This window comes from Primulina tabacum, chromosome 10, assembly GCF_025594145.1.
Source record: "Primulina tabacum isolate GXHZ01 chromosome 10, ASM2559414v2, whole genome shotgun sequence".
NCBI lineage: Eukaryota > Viridiplantae > Streptophyta > Magnoliopsida > Lamiales > Gesneriaceae > Primulina > Primulina tabacum.
In genome coordinates, this window is record NC_134559.1 from 37,321,184 (window position 1) to 37,342,735 (window position 21,552).

The following is a 21,552-nucleotide window of genomic DNA, read 5'->3' on the forward strand; positions in this document are numbered from 1 at the left end:
ATACCCTTCCGCACAGAACCGGCTCATGACAACAAAAATTGCTAAATGTTTCCATAAAATAGAAAAAAAAATAAGAAGAAGAAAATAGCGAATGTAAAGCTATTATTATGCCTTAGATACGATAAAATGGAACATGAATTGAATTTCGAACTTCCTAAGCGGATTTCTCGAGGAAACGGAAGCTTAACAGAAGCGGAAAATCGCAAATTAGAGGGTTTTAGAGAATGAATTCTGCTAAAATCTCGCCAGCTCATTGCGGAGTAACGAGTCTCGTTCGTTTGCCCGTTTACAATCAAATTAGCCTACAATTTTGTCCAAATCCGGCATTGCCCGAGCTACGTTGATTTCACATGTCTTATCTCGTACCGATCTAGATTCAGATGATTTGAGCTGAAAATCGTCTGTCAACAAGTGAACAAAAATAAAAAAACAGGAAAATGGGAGCAACACGAGGATTTCCCAAGGGGTCACCCATCCTAGTACTGCTCTCGTCCAAGCACGCTTAACTTCAGTGTTCTGATGGGATCCGGTGCATTAGTGATGGTATGATCACATCCGACATTAAGTGGGATGTTTATTCTTATATCCTTGGAGTAAGTGTGGAGCGGGCGGCGATGGACAACACGCGGCACTGCTTTCGCCCAATCAGAACCATGAAATTAAGCGTTCTGGCGCGATGGCAGAGCTAGGATGGGTGACCTCCCTGGGAAGTCCTCGTGTCGCGACCGTTTAGTTAAATTAGGGATAAAACAGTCGAAATAATTGTTTTTAATGAGTTAACCGTCTACGAAGTAATCTGCATCATACCCTTCTGCACAGAACCGGCTCACGACAACAAAAATCGCTAAATGTTCACAGAAAATAGAAAAAAAATAAGAAGAAGAAAATAGCGAATGTAAAGCTATTATTATGCCTGGGATATGATAAAATGGAACCGGAATCGAATTTCGAACTTCCTAAGCGGATTTCTTGTTGAAACGGAAGCTTTACAGAAGCGGAATCGCAAATTAGACGGTCTTAGAGAAAGAATTCGGCTAAAATCTCGTCTGCTCATTGCGGAATAATGAGTCTCGTTCGTTTGCCCGTTTACAATCAAATTAGGCTACAATTTTTTCCAAATCCGGCAGTGCCCGAGCTACGTTGATTTCACATGTCTTATCTGGTCCCGATCGAGATTAAGGTGATTTGAGCCAAAAATCGTCTGTCAACAAGTAATAAAAAATAGAAAAACACGAAAAAGGGTGCAACACGAGGACTTCCCAGGGGGTCACCCATCCTAGTACTGCTTTCGCCCAAGCACGCTTAGCTTCGGAGTTCGGATGGGATCCGGTGCATTAGTGCTGGTATGATCGCACCCGACATCGAGTGTGATGTTTTTTCTTATATCCCTCGAGTACGTGTGGCGCCGACGGCGATGGACAACACGCGGCACTAGTCTCGCCCAATCAGAACCATGAAGTTAAGCGTTCTGGCGCGATGGTAGAGCTAGGATGAGTGACCTCCCTGGGAAGTCCTCGTGTCGCGACCGTTTACTTAAATTATAGCTAAAAAGTCGAAATATTTTTTTTAATGAGTTAACCGTCTCCGTAGTAATTTGCGTCATACCCTTCCGCACAGATCGGCTCACGAAAAAAAAAATCGCTAAATGTTCCCAGAAAATAGAAAAAAAAAAGAAGAAAATAGCGAATGTAAAGCTATTATTATGCCTGGGATACGATAAAATGGAACCGGAATCAAATTTCAGATTTCCTAAACGGATTTCTCGAGGAAACGGGAGCTTAACAGAAGCGGAAAATCACAAATTAGAGGGTCTTAGAGAAGAAATTCTGCTAAAATCTCGCCAGCTCATTGCGGAGTAATGAGTCTCATTCGTTTGCCCGTTTACAATCAAATTAGGCTAAAATTTTGTCCAAATCCGGCATTGCCCGAGCTACGTTGATTTCACATGTCTTATCTGGTCCCGATCGAGATTTAGATGATTTGAGCCGAAAATCGTCTGTCAACAAGTAATCAATCAAAAATAGAAAAACACGAAAAAGGGTGCAACACGAGGACTTTCCAGGGGGTCACCCATTCTAGTACTGGTCTCGCCCAAGCACGCTTAACTACGAAGTTCTGATGGGATCCGGTACATTAGTGCTGGTATGATCGCACCCGGCAATGAGTGGGATGTTTATTCTTATATCCCTCGAGTACGTGTGGCGCGGGCGGCGATGGACAACATGCGGCACTGCTCTCGCCCAATCAGAACTATGAAGTTAAGCGTTCGAGCGCGATGGCAGAGCTAGGATGGGTGACCTCCCAGAGAAGTCCTCGTGTCGCGACCGTTTACAGAAATTATGGCTAAAACAGTCGAAATAATTGTTTTAATGAGTTAACCGTCTCCGGAGTAATCTGTGTCAAACCCTTACGCACAGAACCGGCTCATGACAACAAAAATTGCTAAATGTTTCCATAAAATAGAAAAAAAAATAAGAAGAAGAAAATAGCGAATGTAAAGCAATTATTATGCCTGAGATATGATAAAATGGAACATGAATCGAATTTCGAACTTCCTAAGCGGATTTCTCGAGGAAACGGAAGCTTAACAGAAGCGGAAAATCGCAAATTAGTGGGTCTTAGAGAAGGAATTCGGCTAAAATCTCGTCAGCTCATTGCGTAGTAATGAGTCTCGTCCGTTTGCCCCTTTACAATCAAATTAGCCTAGAATTTTGTCCAAATCCGGCAGTGCACGAGCTACTTTCATTTCACATGTCTTATCTGGTTCCGATCGAGATTCAGATGATTTGAGCTGAAAATCGTCTGTCAACAAGTAAACAAAAATAGAAAAACACGAAAACGGGAGCAACACGAGGATTTCCCAGGGGTCCACCCATCCTAGTACTGCTCTCGTCCAAGCACGCTTAACTTCAGAGTTCTGATGGGATCCGGTGCATTAGTGATGGTATGATCGCATCCGACATAAGTGGGATGTTTTTTCTTATATCCCTCGAGTACGTGTGGAGCGGGCGGCGATGGAGAACATGGGCACTGCTCTCGCCCAATCAAAACCACGAAGTTAAGCATTCTGGCGCGATGGAGCGGGCTCGGATGGGTGACCTCCTTGAGAAGTCCTCGTGTCGCGACCGTTTACGGAAATTATGGCTAAAACAGTCGAAATAATTGTTTTAATGAGTTAACCGTCTCCGGAGTAATCTGCGTCATACCCTTCCGCACAGAACCGGCTCATGACAACAAAAATTGCTAAATGTTTCCATAAAATAGAAAAAAAAATAAGAAGAAGAAAATAGCGAATGTAAAGCTATTATTATGCCTGAGATACGATAAAATGGAACATGAATTGAATTTCGAACTTCCTAAGCGGATTTCTCGAGGAAACGGAAGCTTAACAGAAGCGGAAAATCGCAAATTAGAGGGTTTTAGAGAATTAATTCTGCTAAAATCTCGCCAGCTCATTGCGGAGTAACGAGTCTCGTTCGTTTACCCGTTTACAATCAAATTAGCCTACAATTTTGTCCAAATCCGGCATTGCCCGAGCTACGTTGATTTCACATGTCTTATCTCGTACCGATCTAGATTCAGATGATTTGAGCTGAAAATCGTCTGTCAACAAGTGAACAAAAATAAAAAAACAGGAAAATGGGAGCAACACGAGGATTTCCCAGGGGGTCACCCATCCTAGTACTGCTCTCGTCCAAGCACGCTTAACTTCAGTGTTCTGATGGGATCCGGTGCATTAGTGATGGTATGATCACATCCGACATTAAGTGGGATGTTTATTCTTATATCCCTGGAGTAAGTGTGGAGCGGGCGGCGATGGACAACACGCGGCACTGCTTTCGCCCAATCAGAACCATGAAATTAAGCGTTCTGGCGCGATGGCAGAGCTAGGATGGGTGACCTCCCTGGGAAGTCCTCGTGTCGCTACCGTTTAGGTAAATTAGGGATAAAACAGTAGAAATAATTGTTTTTAATGAGTTAACCGTCTACGAAGTAATCTGCATCATACCCTTCTGCACAGAACCGGCTCACGACAACAAAAACCGCTAAATGTTCACAGAAAATAGAAAAAAAATAAGAAGAAGAAAATAGCGAATGTAAAGCTATTATTATGCCTGGGATATGATAAAATGGAACCGGAATCGAATTTCGAACTTCCTAAGCGGATTTCTTGTGGAAACGGAAGCTTTACAGAAGCGGAATCGCAAATTAGACGGTCTTAGAGAAAGAATTCGGCTAAAATCTCGTCTGCTCATTGCGGAATAATGAGTCTCGTTCGTTTGCCCGTTTACAATCAAATTAGGCTACAATTTTTTTCAAATCCGACAGTGCCCGAGCTACGTTGATTTCACATGTCTTATCAGGTCCTGATCGAGATTCAGATGATTTGAGCCGAAAATCGTCTGTCAACAAGTAATCAAAAATAGAAAAAACCAAAATGGGCGCAACACGAGGACTTCCTAGGGGTCACCCATACTAGTACTGCTCTCGCCCAAGCACGCTTAACTTCGGAGTTCTGATGGGATCTAGTGCATTAGTGCGGGTATGATCGCAACCGAAATTGAGTGGGATGTTTATTCTTATATCCCTCGAGTACGTGTGGAGCGGGCGGCGATGGACAACACGTGGCAATGCTCTCGCCCAATCAGAACGATGAAGTTAAGCGTTCTGGTGCGATGGCAGTGCTAGGATGGTTGACCTCCCTGGGAAGTCCTCGTGTCGCGACCGTTTACGTAAATTGTGGCTAAAACTGTCGAAATAATAGTTTTTAATGAGTTAACCGTCTCCGGAGTAATCTGCGTCATACCCTTCCGCACAGAACCGTCTCACGACAATAAAAATCGCTAAATTTTCCCAGAAAATAGAAAAAAAAATAAGAAGAAGAAAATAGCGAATGTAAAGCTACTATAATGCCTGGGATATGATAAAATGGAACCGTAATCGAATTTCGGACTTTCTAAGCGGATTTTTTGATGAAACGGAAGCTTAACAGAAGCGGAAAATCGCAAATTAGAGGATCTTAGAGAAGGAATTCGTCTAAAATCTCGTCAGCTCATTGCGGAGTAATGAGTCTCTTTCGTTTGCCCGTTTACAAAAAAATTAGGCTACAATTTTGTCCAAATCCGGCAGTGCCCGAGCTACGTTGATTTCACATGTTTTATCTGGTCCCGATCGAGATTCAAATGATTTGAACCGAAAATCGTATGTCAACAACTAATCAAAAATAGAAAAACACGAAAAGGGGTGCAACACGAGGACTTCCTAGGGGTTCACCCATCCTAGTACTGCTCTCGCCCAAGCACGCTTAACTTTGGAGTTTTGATGGGATACGGTGCATTATTGCTGGTATGATCGCAACCGACATTGAGTGGTATGTTTATTCTTATATCCCTCGAGTACGTGTGGAGCGGGCGGCGATGGACAAAACGCGGCACTGCTCTAGCCCAATCAGAACCATGAAGTTAAGCATTCTGGCGCGATGGCAGAGCTAGGATGGGTGACCTCCCCGGGAAGTCATCGTGTCGCGACCGTTTACGTAAATTATGGCTAAAACAGTCGAAATAATTATTTTTAATTAGTTTACCGTCTCCGGAGTAATCTCCGTCATACCCTTCAGCGCAGAATCGGCTCACGACAACAAAAATCGCTAAATGTTGCCAGAAAATAGAAAAAAAATAAGAAGAAGAAAATAGCGAATGTAAAGCTATTATTATTCCTGGGATACGATAAACTTGAACCGTAATCGAATTTTGAACTTCCTAAGAGGATTTCTCGAGAAACGAAAGCTTAACAGAAGCGGAAAATCGCAAATTAGAGGGTCTTAGAGAAGGAATTCGGCTAAAATCTCGTCAGCTCATTGCGGAATAATGAGTCTCGTTCGTTTGCCCGTTTACAATCAAGTTAGGCTACAATTTTGTTTAAATCCGGCAGTGCCCGAGTTACGTTGATTTCACATGTATTATCTGGTCACGATCGAGATTTAGATGATTTGAGCCGAAAATCGTCTATCAACAAGTAATCAATCAAAAATAGAAAAACACGAAAAGGGGTGCAACACGAGGACTTCCCAGTACTGGTCTCGCCCAAGCACGCTTAACTTCGGAGTTATGATGGGATCCAGTGCATTAGTGCTAGTATGATCGCACCCGAAATTGGGTGAAATGTTTATTCTTATATCCCTCGAGTACGTGTGGAGCAGGCGGCAATGGACAACACGCGGCACACCTCTCGCCCAATCAGAACCATGAAGTTAAGCGTTCTGGCGCGATGGCAGAGCTAGGATGGGTGACCACCCCGGGAAGTCCTCGTGTCGCGACCATTTACGTAAATTATGGATAAAACAGTCAAAATAATTGTTTTAAATGAGTTAACTGTCTCCAGAGTAATCTACATCATACCCTTCTGCACAGAACCGGCTCACGACAACAAAAATCGCTAAATGTTTCGAGAAAATAGAAAAAAAAATAAGAATAAGAAAATAGCGAATGTAAAGCTATTATTATGCCTGGGATACGATAAAATGGAACCGGAATAAAATTTGGACTTCCTAAGCGGATTTCTCGCGTAAACGGAAGCTTAACAAAAGCGAAAAATCGCAAATTAGAGGGTCTTAGAAAAGGAATTCGGCTAAAATCTCGCCAGCTCATTGCGGAGTAATGAGTCTCGTTCGTTTGCCCATTTACAATCAAATTAGGCTACAATTTTGTCCAAATCCGGCAGTGCATGAGCTAAGTTGATTTCACATGTCTTATCTGGTTCCGATCGAGGTTCAGATGATTTGAACCGAAAATCGTCTGTCAACAAGTAATCAAAAATAGAAAAACACGAAAAGGGGTGCAACACGAGGACTTCTGTGAGAACCCGGATTTTTCAAAGCAAAGCACCTTAAAAGCTCGGTAAGTAGCTCAAAAAGAAGCCGAGGCAACGTAAACTCTTGAGAATTGAGGGTACGTCACTCGGAAGAGGAAACCCTTACCTCACAAGCTAAAACCCTCAGCTCAAGGAAGCTCCAAAATTCTTGGAAAAGAAACCCCATGCTCATGAGCTCAATCTTTTACCTCAATGAAGCTCATTCTTTCTTGTCCTAAAAGAATAAAAAAAATAGAGCTAGGAGGAGAGCTAAAGCATTGGAAAAATTTAATGTGCAAGAAATTACCCTTGAGTAAACTAAGGAGAAAAGCTAAAGGATTGGATATATTTATGAACATTGAGTTAACCAAAGAAGGAGCTAAAAGAACTAAAGGTTTGGACAAACTTATTATACAAGTGATGACTATTAAGTTAACCAAGAAAGGGAGCTAAGGGAATAGCTAAGAGGCTTGGACCAATTTATTGTGCAAGAATGGACTCTTTACTAAACCAAGGTGACCTTTGATGCTTGAGTTAACCTTGACCACATTGATGGCTTGCTTGGGCTCCAATATTTCGGCCATGGGGAGGGGAAAAGTCCATCCTTCACCTATAAATACCACCTCAACATGCTAAAGAAATCACACCCAAAAATCAGCAAGAAAAATCGGCTCATTTCCCTCCAAAACCACCTCTCGGCTGTCGTTTCAAGAAGAAAGAAGGAGGAGTTGTTCCGGCTTTTCAATTCTGTGATTTGCTATCCACATCGTTATGAAGATCATCTCCTGGTTCGGTCATCACTTGACCGAAATTCAACAAGTTTCGTTCGCCAAAGTTCTGCACATTTCGAACCGTAACTTCGAGAGTATTGTAAGTGGGTTTTTGATATGTATATTCGTTTGTATTTTTAAATCTTGAATATATAAGTCATGACATGTATGAATGTGTGTCCTCTTTTTTCGAAAACAGCATGATGACCGTCTTTTAAAATTTCAATCGATTATGTGTTTTCTTCTATGCTTCGAAATTCTTTGGTTCCGCTGAATCCGTCTGAAACTCTGATATCTGAAAACTCTGATACGTTCTGTCTTGTAAACTTTGAATTCTGTGTTGCACTGTTACAACTCGATTTGAAATGGGACGAGAATTGTAATTCTGTCTGGCCCCCATTGGTGGGTATAAAACCATGTTCTGTCTCCTCCATTGGTGGGTATAAAACCGTGTTCTGGCCTCACCTCTTAGAGGACTAACATATTGGGGACAATTTGACCATGGAAATGAGATGAGTAACAGTGTTCTGTCTGTTCCGATCTGTTCTGTTCTGAATTTTTCTGATCTGTTTCTGAACTGCTCTGAATCTTCTGATAACCTCTGTCTCATATTTATTTTGTTTCTGTTATGATGAGTTAAAAATGATAAGATTTGAAAGTTTGTTAAAGAAATGTTTTAAAGATTATGTTCTATATGTATCATAGGAAATCGATCGACCCCCACTTCCTAAGTGTTTCCCAAAACACTCACCCCTTACAAATTTCAGATTAAAATGAAGACCAACTGAATGAGGAAGAACAAGAAGCCTTATGGGGATGGTAGCCGATGAGCAAGATACAAGAAATCAAGACTTTATTTTCCTTTTGTTCAGTTTCCGCATTTGAAACTCTGATGTATTTTTATTCTATTTTCAATGTAAAGACAATGTTTTATTTATGAAAAAGACTGGTTTTTGGCATTTCGATTCGAGGCTTAATTATTTTAAAGTAATTGTTAAAACAATGCCGGATGTCACAGGCGCTTCAGACACTTTGCGTGACATTTAAGTGGTATCAGAGCCGCCAGGTTCATAATCCTGCTGGGATTTTGACAGACAAAATTTGAAGAAGTCAAATTTTGGCAAAAGCCTAGTACATTCTGAAACAAACTCTCAATCTTTCCAAAATTCTTTGAGAAATTCGAAATCTATTTCCTTCAATCATTCTGAAATTTCTAGTATAGAAAGTTCCACGAAATCTTTGTTTCAATCAAAATTTTTTACCTTTCTATCCTTTGCTTTGATACCATTATGAAATTTTACCTCAATTTATGGTCTTGTACTCGTGCTCAAGCCGCACTTCGCATGCGTAAACATTACTTGAGGAAAACAAGATAAACAAGAACTCACAAAGATTAAGAATCTGCTTCAAACTGATATACATAATCTCAACCATCACCTTGATCGAGCAAAGAGCCAGCTCGCCCTAACACTACACGTGGAATGACTAGTTTCCCTTAATTGAAAGTTGATAGTAAGGATTGAAACTTAGAAAAACCTTGCTAACCGTTCTCGTCATCAACATGAAGACCTTTTTAGCAAGCAAGAACGTTACATCGCCAAGCTTCATGGTGCAATGGATAGACTGCGCACCTTGTCGTGGAAAATGTGGAAGAAGAAGAAGAAGCACCTATGGATGTAGTGGAAAAAGAACAGTAATGTTGAGAGATGATAAAGTAGGATAGACTGGTATTATGGTTAAATGATATGAAAGAAAAAAGTGTAACATTTCTTTGAGAATGTACATAGATAAGTTGAAATATATTTTGGGAACATACCTATCAAAGATAATTTGACTTATATTTTAGGGAATACAAATACTCTGATATAAGTTGACTTACATTTGGGAATTCTTCCGACTTAAGATGAAATGTTTGATTCGCGGATAATAAATTATTTATGAAAATATGAGATAAGAATTATATAAGTTTTGATATTCAGATGTAAAAGTTGATTTTTATGTCAATAATTAACGGTATGGACATTTAAATTTGGGCTATTAAGCGATAAATTTAAATATGTAAGATTTTGGAATATTTAACAAAGTTAAGAAACAATAACTTAAGTTAAGAAATTAAGGTCATTACCTTAGGTAAATAAAGAGAGTTATGAGATATTGGTGGACATCAAGGGAAGTGTAGCATGCATAATAGGTTATGACTCTTCTTATAGTAAAAAGAAAAATAGGGGAAAGATTTGTAGAGAAAGACATCCAACGAAGCTTGTTTGTATTAAAGCATGTTAGGCTCATAGTTTTGATTAAAGACAGATTTAGTAAAAGAAGAATTGTTTGAGGAATTAATTTCTTCCGTACAATGTTGAAAGAAATTTTAACTAGGTTATTGGGACTTAAGTCAATAGGCTGATAAGGAGTTATGTTCTAAGATTATATATTGATTTTATGTTTGGAGATAGTAATCGTGATAATTTAGAACACAATAAGTATGGATACGCATATATTCAGTGCCGATTTTATTTAGTGTACTATGGTAAATTTCAACGTCATTCTGAGAATTGGTTGGTTGGACAAGAATCATGCAGTGTTAGATGGTCGAGGTAAGAATTCCAAACTCCAATCCAAGAATAAATCGTATTTTATGGCAAGGATAAGGAACAAAAATCCTTCCTTTCTGCTTCTCAAACTTAGAAAGCCATGGAGTATGGCTAAGAAGTCTAACTAGCGATAATGAGAGAAGAAAAAGAAGGAATTGAGCTCAAGATATAAAAATATTCCCGTGGTACGAGAGTTCTGGAAGCGTTACTTTGAATTATCTCAGATCGTGAAAGAATTCGAAAGTAACTTTATAGCTCGTGCTGCACCAATATCTAAAGAACCCTAGCAAATGGCTTCAGTTGAACTCAAGGAGATAAAAGTTCGATTCCAAGATTTGTTAGACAAAAACAAATCAGACCAAGTGCCTCTTCTTGGGGAGATTCAATCTTATTGGTACAGAAGAATGGTGAAAGTACAAGATAGTGTGTCATTCGACAAAGTACTATATGAGATCAAGAACAAATGTCATCTTTTAAGAATAGATGACCTTTTCTATCAGTTAAAAGGAGCTAAGATCTTTTCGAAGCTCTATCTAAGATCAGACTATCACAATTGAAGGCCAAGGCAGAGAATATTCCTAAAACAGCCTTAAAAAGAAAAGGGTATGGACACTATGAGTTCATGATAATACCTTTTGGCATGACCAATGCTCCAGCAACATTCATAGAACTCATGAACAGAGTGTTCAAGAAAATTCCTCGGCAAGTTTGTGGTAGCATTTATTGAAGACATTCTTGTATATTCAACAAGTGAGAAAGACCGCAAGGAAGATCTTCGTCTTGCTCCACCGATGCTCAGAGAAAAATAACTAAATACTAAATTTAAGAAATGTGAATTTTGATTAAAAAATGTCACATTCTTCGGTCATATAATATCTGAAATGGGCATATCAGTGGATCACCAATAAGGTGGAGGTAATCATAGACTGGCCTTGATCGAATACTGGAATAGAAATTTGAAGTTTTCGGGATTATTTGGCTATTAAGAAAATGTGTTGAAGGATTTTCTTCCGCTCACCAAGCTCACTCAGAAGAACTCTAAATTCAATTAGAGTGAAGAATGTGAGAAGAGTTTTTAGATCTTGAAAAAGAAACTCGTTTCTACGCTAGTATTAGTACTTCCTGAAGAAGGCAAGAATTTCACAATTTACAATGATGCATCAAAAGAGGATTGTGATGTGTTCTCATTCAAGAGGGCAATTAATTGCCTATGCATCGATGAAATTAAAACCATGTGAGCAAAATTATCCAACACATGATAGTGAATTAGCCACAATTATATTTGAGCCAAAGATCTAGAGAATCAATTTCTTTAGTGTCAAATGTGTGAAATTTATCAATCATCAAAGCCTCAAATACTATTCACACAAAAGGAATTAAACATGAGACAAAGACGGTGGATCGAACTATTGAAGATATTTTAGGGCGTGTGCCATGGACCTCGGACTCCAATAAACACCCCTCTTTGATTGAATTTGCCGATAACAATAATTATCATGGAAGTATTGAAATCAGAGAGAAAGCTATCATGGTACTTGAATTGTTGATAAAGTAGCTATTATCAAGGAAAAACGCAAGGCAGCTCATGATAGACAAAAGAGCTGGGCTTATTTAAAGTGAAGACCGTTGGAGTTTGAAAATGGTGTGAAAGCTTATGTTAAAGTTTCCCCAATGAAAGGAGTGGTTCGATTCAGCAATTCTAGAAAGATAACTCCAAGATATGTCGGACCCTTCGAAATACTGAGAAAAATGGGAAACCTAGCTTATCAGCGGGCTTTACCACCAGGCATGTCAAGGATTTACAACGTCTTCCATGTCTCACAGCTAAGGAAGTATGTCTCATATCCAAGTAGCATTCTTGAAATTGAACCGCTACTAATCAAAGGAAATGTGAACGAGGAAATGAAATATGAAGAAGTCCTTATTCAAGTAACACCAAATACCAAGTGCTGAGATGCCGAACAATTCCATATGTCAAGATACAATGGTCGAATCATATGGAACGAGAAGCAACTTGGGAATTTGAAGAACGTATGCGCACTCGGCACCCTCACTTTTTAAAGATTTATCTAACTCAAGTTTCGAGGACGAAACTTCCAATAAGGAGGGTGGGATGTGAGAACCCGGATTTTTCAAAGCAAAGCACCTCAAAAAGCTCGAAAAGTAGCTCAAAAAGAAGCTGAGGCAATGCAAAACCTTGAGAATTGAGGGTACGCCACTCGGAAGAGGAAACCCTTACCTCACAAGCTAAAACCCTCAGCTCAAGGAAGCTCCAAGATTCTTGGAAAAGAAACCCCATGCTCATGAGCTCAATGTTTTAGCTCAATGAAGCTCATTCTTTCTTGTCCTAAAAGAATAAAAAAAATAGAGCTAGGAGGAGAGCTAAAGCATTGGAAAATTTTAATGTGCAAGAAATTACCCTAGAGTAAACCAAGGAGAAGAGCTAAAGGATTGAACATATTTATGACCATTGAGTTAACCAAATAAGGAGCTAAAAGAACTAAAGGTTTGGAAAAACTTATTATACAAGTGATGACTATTGAGTTAACCAAGAAAGGGAGCTAAGGGAAGAGCTAAGAGGCTTGGACCAATTTATTGTGCAAGAATGGACTCTTTAGTAAACCAAGGTGACCTTTGATGCTTGAGTTAACCTTGACCACATTGATGGCTTGCTTGGGCTCCAATATTTCGGTCATGGGGAGGGGAAAAGACCATACTTCACCTATAAATACCACCTCAACATGCTAAAGAAATCACACCCAAAAATCAGCAAGAAAAATTGGCTCCTTTCCCTCCAAAACCACCTCTCGGCTGTCGCTTGCAAGAAGAAAGAAGGAGGAGTTGTTCCGGCTTTTCAATGCTGTGATTTGCTATCCACATCGTTGTGAAGATCATCTCCTGGTTCGGTCATCACTTGGCCGAAATTCAACAAGTTTCGTTCGCCAAAGTTCTGCACATTTCGAACCGTAACTTCGAGAGTACTGTAAGTGGGTTTTTGATATGTATATTCGTTTGTATTTTTAAATCTTTAATATATAAGTTATGACATGCATGAATGTGTCCTCTTTTTTTGAAAACAGCATGATGACCGTCTTTTAAAATTTCGATCGATTATGTGTTTTCCTCTATGCTTCGAAATTCGTTGGTTTCGCTGAATCCGTCTGAAACTCTGATATCTGAAAACTCTGATAAGTTCTGTCTGGTAAACTTTGAATTCTGTGTTGCACTATTACAACTCGATTTGAAATGGGACGAGAATTGTAATTCTGTCTGGCCCCCATTGGTGGGTATAAAACCATGTTCTGTCTGGCCCCCATCGGTGGGTATAAAACCGTGTTCTGGCCTCAACCCTTAGAGGACTAACATATTGGGGACAATTTGACCATGGAAATGAGATGAGTAACAGTGTTCTGTCTGTTCCGATCTGTTCTGTTCAGAATTGTTCTGATCTGTTTCTGAACTGCTCTGAATCTTCTGATAACCTCTGTCTCATATTTATTTCGTTTCTGTTATGATGAGTTAAAAGTGATAAGATTTGATAGTTTGTTAAAGAAATGTTTTAAAGATTAAGTTCTATATGTATTATTGGAAATCGATCGACCCCCACTTGCTGAGTGTTTCCCAAAACACTCACCCCTTACAAATTTCAGATTAAAATGAAGAGTAACTGAATGAGGAGGAACAAGAAGCCTTCTGGGGATGGTTGCCGATGAGCAAGATACAAGAAATCAAGACTTTATTTTCCTTTTGTTCAGTTTTCGCATTTGCAACTCTGATTATTCTTATTCTATTGTCAATGTAAAGACAATGTTTTATTTATGAAAAAGACTGGTTTTAGTCATTTCGATACGAGGCGTAATTGTTTAAAACTAATTGTTAAAACAATGCCGGATGTCACATGCTCTTCGAACACGGGGCGTGACAACTTCCCGGGGGTGACCCATCCTAGTACTGCTCTCGCCCAAGCACGCTTAACTTCGGACTTCTGATAGGATCCGGTGCATTAGTGCTGGTATGATCGCACCCGACATTGAGTGGATGTTTATTCTTATATCCCTCGAGTACGTGTGGAGCGCGCCGCGATGGACAACACGCGGCACTGCTCTCGCCCAATAAGAACCATGAAGTTAAGAGTTCTGGCGCGATGGCAGAGCTAGGATGGGTGACCTCCCCGAGAAGTCCTCGTGTCGCGACGGTTTACGTAAATTATGGCTAAACAGTCGAAATAATTGTTTTTAATGAGTTAACCGTCTCCGGAGTAATCTGCGTCATACCATTTCGCACAGAACTGGCTCAGGACAACAAAAATCGCTAAATGTTTCCAGAAAATAGAAAAAAAATAAGAATAAGGAAATAGCGAATGTAAAGATATTATTATGCCTGGGATACGATAAAATGGATCCGAAATCGAATTTCGGACTTCCTAAGGGGATTTCTCGAGGAAACATAAGCTTAACAGAAGCGGAAAATCGTAAATTAGTGGGTCTTAAAGAAGGAATTCGGCTAAAATCTCGCCAGCTCATTGCGGAGTAATGAGTCTCGTTCGTTTGCCCGTTTACAATCAAATTAAGCTAAAATTTTGTCCAAATCCGGCAGTGCCCGAGCTACGTTGATTTCACATGTCTTATCTGGTCCCAATCGAGATTCAGATGATTTGAGCCGAAAATTATCTGTCAACAAGTAATCAAAAATCGAAAAACACAAAAAGGGGTGCAACATGAGGACTTCCCAAGGGGTTACCCATCCTAGTACTGTTCTCGCCCAAGCACGCTTAACTTCAGAGTTCTGATGGGATCCGGTGCATTAGTGCTGGTATGATCGCGCCAGACATTGAGTGGGATGTTTATTCTTATATACCTCGGGTACGTGTGGCGCGGGCGGAGATGGACAACACGCGGCACTGCTCTCGCCCAATCAGAACCAAGAAGTTAAGCGTTCTGGCGCAATGGCAGAGCTAGGATGGGTGACTTCCCCGGGAAGTCCTCGTGTCGCGACGGTTTACGTAAATTATGGCTAAAACTGTCAAAATAATTGTTTTTAATGAGTTAACGGTCTCCGGAGTAATCTGCGTCATACCCTTTCGCATAGAACTGGCTCACGACAACAAAAATCGCTAAAGGTTTCCAGAAAATAGAAAAAAAAATAATAATAAGAAAATAGCGAATGTAAACCTATTATTATGCCTGGGATACGATAAAATGGAACCGGAATCGAATTTCAAACTACCTAAGCGGATTTCTCGAGGAAACGGAAGCTTAACAGAAGCGAAAAATCGCAAATTAGAGGGTTTTAGAGAAGGAATTCGGCTAAAATCTCGTTAGCTCATTGCGGAGTAATGAGTCTCGTTCGTTTGCCTGTTTACAATCAAATTAGGCTACAATTTTGTCCAAATCCGGCAGTGCCCGAGCTACTTTGATTTCGTATGTCTTATCTGGTCTCGATCGAGATTCAGATGATTTGAGCCAAAAATCGTCTGTCAACAAGTAATCAAAAGTAAAAAAACACGAAAAGGGGCGCAACACGAGGACTTCCCAGGGGGTCACCCATCCTAGTACTGCTCTCGCCCAAGCAAGCTTAACTTCGGAGTTCTGATGGGATCTAGTGCATTAGTGCGGGTATGATCGCACCCGAAATTGAGTGGGATGTTTATTCTTATATCCCTCGAGTACGTGTGTAGCGGGCGGCGATGGACAACACGCAGCACTGCTCTCGCCCAATCAGAACCATGAAGTTAAGCGTTCTGGAGCGATGGCAGAGCTAGGATGGGTGACCTCTCTGGGAAGTTCTCGTGTCGCGACCGTTTACTTAAATTATGGATAAAACAGTCGAAATAATTGTTTTTAATGAGTTAACCGTCTCCGGAGTAATCTGCGTCATACCCTTCCGCAGAGAACCGACTCACGACAACAAAAATCGCTAAATGTTTCTAGAAAATAGAAAAAAAATAATAAGAAGAAAATAACAAATGTAAGCTATTATTATGCCTGGGATACGATAAAATGGAACCAGAATCAAATTTCGGACATCCTAAACGGATTTCTCGAGGAAACGGAAGCTTAACAGAAGCGGAAAATCCCAAATTAGAGCGTCTTAGAGAAGAAATTCGGCTAAAATCTCACCAGCTCAGTGCGGAGAATGAGTCACGTTCGTTTGCCCGTTTACAATCAAATTAGGCTACAATTTTTTCCAAATCTGGCTGTGCCCCGAGCTACGTTGATTTCACATGTCTTATCTAGTCCCGATCGAGATTCAGATGATTTGAGCCAGAAATCGTCTATCAACAAGTAATCAAAAATAGAAAAACACGAAAAGGGGTGCAACACGAGGACTTCCCAGGGGTTCCACCCATCCTAGTACTAATCTCGCCCAAGAACGCTTAACTTCGGAGTTCTGATTGGATCCGGTGAATTAGTGCTGGTATGATCGCACCCGACATTGAGTGGAATGTTTATTCTTATATCCCTCGAGTACGTGTGGAGTGGGCGGCGATGGACAACACGTGGCACTGCTCCCGCCCAATCAGAACCATGAAATTAAGCGTTCTGGCGCGATGGCAGAGCTAGGATCGGTGACCTCCCTGGGCAGTCCTCGTGTCCCGACCGTTTACGTAAATTATGGCTAAACAGTCGAAATAATTTTTTTTAATGAGTTAACCGTCTTCGGAGTAATCAGCGTCATACCATTTCGCACAGAACTGGCTCACGACAACAAAAATCGCTAAATGTTTCCAGAAAATAGAAAAAAATAATAATAAGAAAATAGCGAATGTAAAGCTATTATTATCCCTGGGATATGATAAAATGGAACCGAAATCAAATTTCGGACTTCCTAAGCTGATTTCTCGAGGAAACGGAAGCTTAACAGAAGCGGAAAATCGCAAATTAGAGAAGGAATTCAGCTAAAATCTCGTCAGCTCATTGCGGAGTAATGAATCTCGTTCGTTTGCCTGTTTACAATCAAATATGGCTACAATTTTGTCCAAATCCGGCAGCGCCCGAGCTACGTTCATTTCACATGTCTTATCTAGTCCCGATCGAGATTCAGATGATTTGAGCCGAAAATCATCTGTAAACAAGTAATCAAAAATAGAAAAACACGAAAAGGGGTGCAACACGAGGACTTCTCAGGGGATCACCCATCCTAGTACTGCTCTCGCCCTAGCACGCTTAACTTCGGAATTCTGATGGGATCCGGTGCATTAGTGCTGGTATGATCGCACCCGACATTGAGTGGAATGTTTATTCTTATATCCATCGAGTACGTGTGGAGTGGGCGGCGATGGACAACACGTGGCACTCCTCTCGACCAATCAGAACCATGAAGTTAATCGTTCTGACGCGATGCCAGAGCTAGGATGGGTGACCTCCCTGGGAAGTCCTCGTGTCGCGACCGTTTATGTAAATTATGGATAAAACAGTCGAAATAATATTTTTTAATGAGTTAACCGTCTCCGGAGTAATCTGCGTTATACCCTTCCGCACAGAGTCGGCTCACGACAACAAAAATCGCTAAATGTTTCCAGAAAATAGAAAAAAAATAAGAAAAAGAAAATAGCAAACGTAAAGCTATTATTATGCCTGAGATACGATAAAATGGAACCGGAATTGAATTTCGGACTTAGAGAAGGAATTTGGCTAAAAGGAAACTTAACAGAAGCGGAAAATCGCAAATTAGAGGGTCTTAGAGAAGGAATTTGGCTAAAATCTCGCCAGCTCATTGCGTAATAATGAGTCTCGTTCGTTTGCCTGTTTAAAATCAAATTTGGCTACAATTTTGTCCAAATTCGGCAGTGCCCGAGCTACGTTGATTTCACATGTCATATCTGGTACCGATCGAGATTCAGATGATTTGAGCCCAAAATTGTTTGTCAACAAGTAATCAAAAATAGAAAAACACGAAAAGGGGTGCAACACGAGGACTTCCCAGGGGGTCACCCATCCTAGTACTGTTCTCGTCCAAGAACGCTTAACTTCGTAGTTCTGATGGGATCCGGTGCATTGGTGCTTGTATGATAGCACCCGACATTGAGTGGTATGTTTATTCTTATATCTCTCGAGTACGTGTGGAGCGGGCGGCGACGGACAACACGCGACACTGCTCTCGCCCAATCATAACTATGAAGTTAAGCGTTCTAGCGTGATGGCAGAGCTAGGATGGGTGACCTCCCTGGGAAGTCCTCGTGTCGCGACCGTTTATGTAAATTATGAGTTAACCGTCTCCGGAGTAAATCTGCGTCATATCCTTTCGCACAGAACTGGCTCACGACAACAAAAATCGCTAAATGTTTCCAGAAAATAGAAAAAAAAATAGTAATAAGAAAATAGCGAATGTAAAGCTATTATTATGCTTGGGATACGATAAAATGGAACCGCAATCGAATTTGGGACTTCCTAAGCGGATTTCTCGAGGAAACGGAAACTTAACAGAAGCGGAAAATAGCAAATTTGAGGGTCTTAGAAAAGGAATTCGGCTAAAATCTCGCCAGCCCATTGCGGAGTCTCGTTCGTTTGCCCGTTTACAATAAAATTAAGCTACAATTTTGTCCAAATCCCGCAGTGTCCGAGCTACGTTGATTTCACATGTCTTATCTGGTCTTGATCGAGATTCAGATGATTTGAGCCGAAAATCATTTGTCAACAAGTAATCAAAAATATAAAAAAACGAAAAGGGGTGCAACACGAGGACTTCCCAGGGGATCACCCGTCCTAGTACTGCTCTCGCCCAAGCACGCTTAACTTCGGAGTTCTGATGGGATCCGGTGCATTGGTGCTGGTATGATCGCACCCGACATTGAGTGGGATGTTTATTCTTAAATTGATCGAGTACCTGTGGAGCGGGCGGCGATGGACAACACGCGGCACGGCTCTCGACCAATCAGAACCATGAAGTTAAGCGTTCTGGCGCGATGGCAGAGCTAGGATGGGTGACCTCCCTGGGAAGTCCTCGTGTCGCGACCGTTTACGTAAATTTTAACTAAAACAGTCGAAATAATATATTTTAATGAGTTAACCGTCTCCGGAGTAATCTGCGTCATACCCTTCCGCACAGAACCGGCTCACGACAACAAAAATCGTTAAATGTTCCCAGAAAATAGAAAAAAAATAAGAAGAAGAAAATAGCGAATGTAAAGCTATTATTATGCCTAGGATATGATAAAATGGAACCGGAATCGAATTTCGAACTTCCTAAGCGGATTTCTTGTGGAAACGGAAGCTTTACAGAAGCGGAATCGCAAATTAGACGGTCTTAGAGAAAGAATTCGGCTAAAATCTCGTCTGCTCATTGCGGAATAATGAGTCTCGTTCGTTTGCCCGTTTACAATCAAATTAGGCTACAATTTTTTCCAAATACGGCAGTGCCCGAGCTACGTTGATTTCACATGTCTTATCTGGTCCCGATCGAGATTAAGGTGATTTGAGCCAAAAATCGTCTGTCAACAAGTAATCAAAAATAGAAAAACACGAAGAGGGGCGCAACACAAGGACTTCCCAGGGGGTCACCCATCCTAGTACTGCTCTCGCCCAAGCACGCTTAACTTCTGAGTTCTGATTGAATCCGGTGCATTAGTGCTGGTATGATCGCACCCGACATTGATTAGGATGTTTATTCTTATATCTCTCGAGTACGTGTGAAGCGGGCGGAGATGTACAACACGCGGCACTGTTCTCGCCCTATCAGAACCATGAAGTTAAGCGTTCTGGCACGATGGCAGAGCTAGGATGGGTGTCCTCCCTGGGAAGTCCTCGTGTCACGAGCATTTACGTAAATTATGGCTAAAACAGTTGAAATATTTGCTTTTAATGAGTTAACCAACTCTGGAGTAATCTGCGTCATACCCTTCGACACAGAACAGGCTCACGACAACAAAAATCGCTAAATGTTCCCAGAAAATAGAAAAAAAATAAGAAGGAGAAAATAGCAAATGTAAAGCTAATATTATGCCTGGGATACGATAAAATGGAACCGGAATCAAATTTCAAAATTTCTAAGCGGATTTCTCGAGGAAACGAAAGCTTAAAAGAAGCGGAAAATCGCAAATTAGAGGGTCTTAGAGAAGGAATTCGGCTAAAATCTCTTTAGCTCATTGCGGAGTAATAAGTGTCGTTCGTTTGCCCGTTTACAATCAAATTAGACTACAATTTTGTCCAAATCCGGCAGTGCCCGAGCTACGTTTATTTCACATGTCTTATCTTATCCCGATCGAGATTCAGATGATTTGAGCCGAAAATCGTTTCTCAACAAGTAATAAAAAATAGAAAAACACGAAAAGGGGCAACACGAGTACTTCCCAGGGGGTCACCCATCCTAGTACTGCTCTCGCCTAAGAACGCCTAACTTCGGAGATCTGATGGGATCCGGTGCATTAGTGCGGGTATAATCGCACCCGACATTGAGTGGGATGTTTATTCTTATATCCCTCGAGTACGTGAGGCTCGGGCGGCAATGGACAACACGCGGCACTGCTCTTGCCCAATCAAAACCATGAAGTAAGCGTTCTTGCGCGGTGGCAGAGCTAGGATGGGTGACCTCTCTGAGAAGTCCTCGTGTCGCGACCATTTATGTAAATTATGGCTAAAACAGTCGAAATAATTGTTTTTAATGAGTTAACCGACTCTGAAGTTATATGCGTCATACCCTTCCGCACAAAACCGGCTCACGATGGCAGAGCTAGGATGGGTGTCCTCCCTGGGAAGTCCTCGTGTCACGACCATTTACGTAAATTATGGCTAAAACAGTCGAAATAATTGCTTTTAATGAGTTAACCAACTCTGGAGTAATATGCGTCATACCCTTCGGCACAGAACCGGCTCACGAAAACAAAAATCGCTAAATGTTCCCAGAAAATAGAAAAAAAAAATAAGAAGAAGAAAATAGCGAATGTAAAGCTATTATTATGCCTGGGATACGATAAAATCGAAATGGGGTACAACACGAAGACTTCCCAGGGGGTCACCCATTCTAGTACTGCTCTCGCCCAAGCACGCTTAACTTCGGAGTTCTGATAAGATCCGGTGCATTAGTGTTGGTAAGATCGCACCCGACATTGAGTGGGATGTTTATTCTTATATCCCTCAAATACGTGTGGAGCGGGCGGCGATGGACAACCCGCGGCACTGCTCCCGCCCAATCAGAACCATGAAGTTAAGCGTTCTGGCGCGATGGCAGAGCTAGGATGGGTGACCTCCCTGGGAAGTCCTCGTGTCGTGACCGTTTACGTAAATTATGGCTAAAATAGCCGAAATAATTGTTTTTAATGAGTTAACCGTCTCCGGAGTAATCTGCGTCATACCCTTCCGCACAGAACCGGCTCACGACAACAAAAATCGCTAAAAGTTCCCAGA

General features: G+C 41.1%; 15 non-coding genes and 3 pseudogenes across 15 annotated transcripts; all 18 read right to left on the minus strand.

The window, feature by feature from the left end:
* Nucleotides 1-438: 438 nt before the first annotated feature.
* LOC142510109 (5S ribosomal RNA) lies at nt 439-557 on the minus strand. The gene has a single exon (XR_012808241.1). It is a non-coding gene; the product is annotated as a 5S ribosomal RNA (ribosomal RNA).
* A 681-nt stretch (nt 558-1,238) lies between these two features.
* Nucleotides 1,239-1,357, minus strand: LOC142510307 (5S ribosomal RNA). The gene has a single exon (XR_012808429.1). It is a non-coding gene; the product is annotated as a 5S ribosomal RNA (ribosomal RNA).
* Nucleotides 1,358-2,037: 680 nt separating this feature from the next.
* On the minus strand, nt 2,038-2,156 carry LOC142516500 (5S ribosomal RNA). Its single transcript, XR_012812292.1, has one exon. It is a non-coding gene; the product is annotated as a 5S ribosomal RNA (ribosomal RNA).
* Nucleotides 2,157-2,839: 683 nt separating this feature from the next.
* LOC142510525 (5S ribosomal RNA) lies at nt 2,840-2,958 on the minus strand. The gene has a single exon (XR_012808632.1). It is a non-coding gene; the product is annotated as a 5S ribosomal RNA (ribosomal RNA).
* Nucleotides 2,959-3,640: 682 nt separating this feature from the next.
* On the minus strand, nt 3,641-3,759 carry LOC142509784 (5S ribosomal RNA). Its single transcript, XR_012807939.1, has one exon. It is a non-coding gene; the product is annotated as a 5S ribosomal RNA (ribosomal RNA).
* A 680-nt stretch (nt 3,760-4,439) lies between these two features.
* On the minus strand, nt 4,440-4,557 carry LOC142508861 (5S ribosomal RNA). Its single transcript, XR_012807062.1, has one exon. It is a non-coding gene; the product is annotated as a 5S ribosomal RNA (ribosomal RNA).
* A 684-nt stretch (nt 4,558-5,241) lies between these two features.
* Nucleotides 5,242-5,360, minus strand: LOC142511281 (5S ribosomal RNA; annotated as a pseudogene).
* A 686-nt stretch (nt 5,361-6,046) lies between these two features.
* On the minus strand, nt 6,047-6,148 carry LOC142512565 (5S ribosomal RNA; annotated as a pseudogene).
* Nucleotides 6,149-14,116: 7,968 nt separating this feature from the next.
* LOC142512602 (5S ribosomal RNA) lies at nt 14,117-14,236 on the minus strand (annotated as a pseudogene).
* Nucleotides 14,237-14,917: 681 nt separating this feature from the next.
* LOC142506632 (5S ribosomal RNA) lies at nt 14,918-15,036 on the minus strand. The gene has a single exon (XR_012804918.1). It is a non-coding gene; the product is annotated as a 5S ribosomal RNA (ribosomal RNA).
* Nucleotides 15,037-15,720: 684 nt separating this feature from the next.
* LOC142515664 (5S ribosomal RNA) lies at nt 15,721-15,839 on the minus strand. The gene has a single exon (XR_012811498.1). It is a non-coding gene; the product is annotated as a 5S ribosomal RNA (ribosomal RNA).
* Nucleotides 15,840-16,521: 682 nt separating this feature from the next.
* Nucleotides 16,522-16,641, minus strand: LOC142509019 (5S ribosomal RNA). The gene has a single exon (XR_012807212.1). It is a non-coding gene; the product is annotated as a 5S ribosomal RNA (ribosomal RNA).
* A 671-nt stretch (nt 16,642-17,312) lies between these two features.
* On the minus strand, nt 17,313-17,431 carry LOC142513431 (5S ribosomal RNA). The gene has a single exon (XR_012809378.1). It is a non-coding gene; the product is annotated as a 5S ribosomal RNA (ribosomal RNA).
* A 680-nt stretch (nt 17,432-18,111) lies between these two features.
* LOC142509692 (5S ribosomal RNA) lies at nt 18,112-18,230 on the minus strand. Its single transcript, XR_012807853.1, has one exon. It is a non-coding gene; the product is annotated as a 5S ribosomal RNA (ribosomal RNA).
* A 647-nt stretch (nt 18,231-18,877) lies between these two features.
* LOC142513543 (5S ribosomal RNA) lies at nt 18,878-18,996 on the minus strand. Its single transcript, XR_012809484.1, has one exon. It is a non-coding gene; the product is annotated as a 5S ribosomal RNA (ribosomal RNA).
* A 681-nt stretch (nt 18,997-19,677) lies between these two features.
* Nucleotides 19,678-19,796, minus strand: LOC142516947 (5S ribosomal RNA). The gene has a single exon (XR_012812713.1). It is a non-coding gene; the product is annotated as a 5S ribosomal RNA (ribosomal RNA).
* A 681-nt stretch (nt 19,797-20,477) lies between these two features.
* LOC142509997 (5S ribosomal RNA) lies at nt 20,478-20,596 on the minus strand. Its single transcript, XR_012808139.1, has one exon. It is a non-coding gene; the product is annotated as a 5S ribosomal RNA (ribosomal RNA).
* Nucleotides 20,597-21,131: 535 nt separating this feature from the next.
* LOC142508184 (5S ribosomal RNA) lies at nt 21,132-21,250 on the minus strand. The gene has a single exon (XR_012806411.1). It is a non-coding gene; the product is annotated as a 5S ribosomal RNA (ribosomal RNA).
* Between the last annotated feature and the right edge of the window lie 302 nt (nt 21,251-21,552).